Source organism: Cervus canadensis, chromosome 15 (genome assembly GCF_019320065.1).
Source record: "Cervus canadensis isolate Bull #8, Minnesota chromosome 15, ASM1932006v1, whole genome shotgun sequence".
Taxonomy (NCBI): Eukaryota; Metazoa; Chordata; class Mammalia; order Artiodactyla; family Cervidae; genus Cervus; species Cervus canadensis.
Genome location: NC_057400.1, coordinates 67,897,575 through 67,900,403, shown reverse-complemented (window position 1 = coordinate 67,900,403; position 2,829 = coordinate 67,897,575). Strand labels below are relative to the sequence as shown.

The following is a 2,829-nucleotide window of genomic DNA, read 5'->3' as shown; positions in this document are numbered from 1 at the left end:
GCTTGCTCAAACTCATGTCCATCAAGTTGGTGATGCCATCCAACCATCTCATCCTCTGTCGTCCCCTTCTCCTCCCACCTTCAATCTTTCCCAGCATCAGGGTCTTTTTAAATGAGCCAGCTCTTCCCATCAGGTGGCCAAAGTACTGGAGCTTCAGCTTCAGCATCAGTTCTTCCAATGAATATTCAGGACTGATTTCCTTTAGGATGGACTGGTTTGATCTCCTTGCTGTCCAAGAGACTCTCAAGAGTCTTCTCCAAGACCACATTTCAAAAGCATCAGTTCTTTGATGCTCAGCCTTCTTTACAGTCCAACTCTCACATCAGCACATGACTACTGAAAAACCATAGCTCTGACTATACAGACCTTTGTCGGTAATGTATCTGTTTTTTAATATACTGTCTAGGTGTGACATAGCTTTTCTTCCAAGGAGCAAGCGTCTTTGAATTTCATGGTTGCAGTCTCCATCTGCAGTGATTTTGGAGCCCAAGAAAATAAAGTCTGTCACTGTTTCCATTGTTTCCCCATCTAATTGCATGAAGTGATGGGACTGGATGCCATTATCTTCATTTTTTGAAGGTTGTGTTTCAAGCCAGCTGAGTTATTTCAAATGGATGGAATTCCAGCTGAGTCATCACCACTAAACTAGCCTTATAAGAAATGTTAAAAGGGACTTTAAGTAGAAATAAAGGATGTTAATTAGTAACAAGAACATATGTTAAAGAACAAAGCTCACTGAAAAATAAATATACTGGAAGGAGAGTAAATTAAGTACTTATAAAGCTTATGAACTTTAAAAGACAAAAGTAGTAAAACCATGATTACAATAATTAGTTAAGGGATATACAAGATAGAAAGATATAAAATGTGACTTTTAAAACATAAAACAGTGCTCGCTTCGGCAGCACATATACTAAAATTGGAACGATACAGAGAAGATTAGCATGAACTCCTGCAGCTCAATTCCAGAAAAATAAATGACCCAATCAAAAAATGGGCCAGAGAACTAAACAGACATTTCTCCAAAGAAGACATACAGATGGCTAACAAACACATGAAAAGATGCTCAACATCACTCATTATCAGAGAAATGCAAATCAAAACCACAATGAGGTACCATTACACGCCAGTCAAGATGGCTGCTATCCAAAAGTCTACAAGCAATAAATGCTGGAGAGGGTGTGGAGAAAAGGGAACCCTCTTACACTGTTGGTGGGAATGCAAACTAGTACAGCCACTATGGAGAACAGTGTGGAGATTCCTTAAAAAACTGGAAATAGAACTGCCATATGACCCAGCAATCCCACTTCTGGGCATACACACTGAGGAAACCAGATCTGAAAGAGACACGTGCACCCCAATGTTCATCGCAGCACTGTTTATAATAGCCAGGACATGGAAGCAACCTAGATGCCCATCAGCAGATGAATGGATAAGGAAGCTGTGGTACATATACACCATGGAATTTTACTCAGCCGTCAAAAAGAATTCATTTGAACCAGTCCTAATGAGATGGATGAAACTGGAGCCCCTTATACAGAGTGAAGTAAGCCAGAAAGATAAAGAACATTACAGCATACTAACACATATATATGGAATTTAGAAAGATGGTAACGATAACCCTATATGCAAAACAGAAAAAGAGACACAGAAATACAGAACAGACTTTTGAACTCTGTGGGAGAAGGTGAGGGTGGGATGTTTCAAAAGAACAGCATGTATACTATCTATGGTGAAACAGATCACCAGCCCAGGTGGGATGCATGAGACAAGTGCTCGGGCCTGGTGCACTGGGAAGACCCAGAGGAATCGGGTGGAGAGGGAGGTGGGAGGGGGGATCGGGATGGGGAATAAGTGTAAATCTATGGCTGATTCATATCAATGTATGACAAAACCCACTGAAATGTTGTGAAGTAATTAGCCTCCAACTAATAAAAAAATTAAAAAAAAAAAAATAGAATACAAGGAAATGACCAAACACACACACACACACACACAAAAAAAACATAAAACATAGAGGTGGAGGAACAGTAAAAATGTGGAGCTTTAGAATGGGAACATATTTCGGTTGCTATCAACTTAAAACCGACTGTTATAGATATAAGTTGTTGTATGTAAGCCTTATGGTAACCACAAAGCAAAAACCTATAGTAAAAGAGAGAGAAAGGAATATAAGCATATCACTAAAAAAAAAGTCATCAAACTACAAAGGAGAAGTAAGGGAAGGTGAAGGTAACAGAGAGAAACTACAACAGTTAGAAAACAATTTTTTTTAAAATGACAATAAACACAATAATTACTCTGAATATAAATGGACTAAATTCTCCAACTAAAAGACATGAAGAGGATGAATGAATAAAAAACAAGACCCACTTACTTATATGCTGTCTACAAGTTGCACACTTCAGATATAAGCACACAGGCAGACTAAAAAGGAATGGATGGAAAAAAGACATTCCATGCAAATGGAAACCAAAAGAAAGCTGGAGTAATGGCACTTAAATCAGTTAAAACAGACTTTAAAACAAAGACTGGTCTACAAGCAATAAATGCTGGAGAGGGTGTGGAGAAAAGGGAACCCTCTTACACTGTTGGTGGGAATGCAAACTAGTACAGTCACTATGGAGAACAGTGTGGAGATTCTTTTAAAAACTGGAAATGGAACTGCCATATGATCCAGCAATCTCACTCCTGGGCATACACACCGAGGAAACCAGATCTGAAGGAGACACGTGTACCTCAATGTTCATCGCAGCTCTGTTTATAATAGCCAGGACATGGAAGCAACCTAGATGCCCATCAGCAGATGAATAGATAAGAAAGCTATGG

At 39.1% G+C, this 2,829-nt stretch overlaps 1 pseudogene; it reads left to right on the top strand.

The window, feature by feature from the left end:
* Positions 1–889: 889 nt before the first annotated feature.
* LOC122454075 lies at positions 890–957 on the top strand (annotated as a pseudogene).
* Positions 958–2,829: the final 1,872 nt, after the last annotated feature.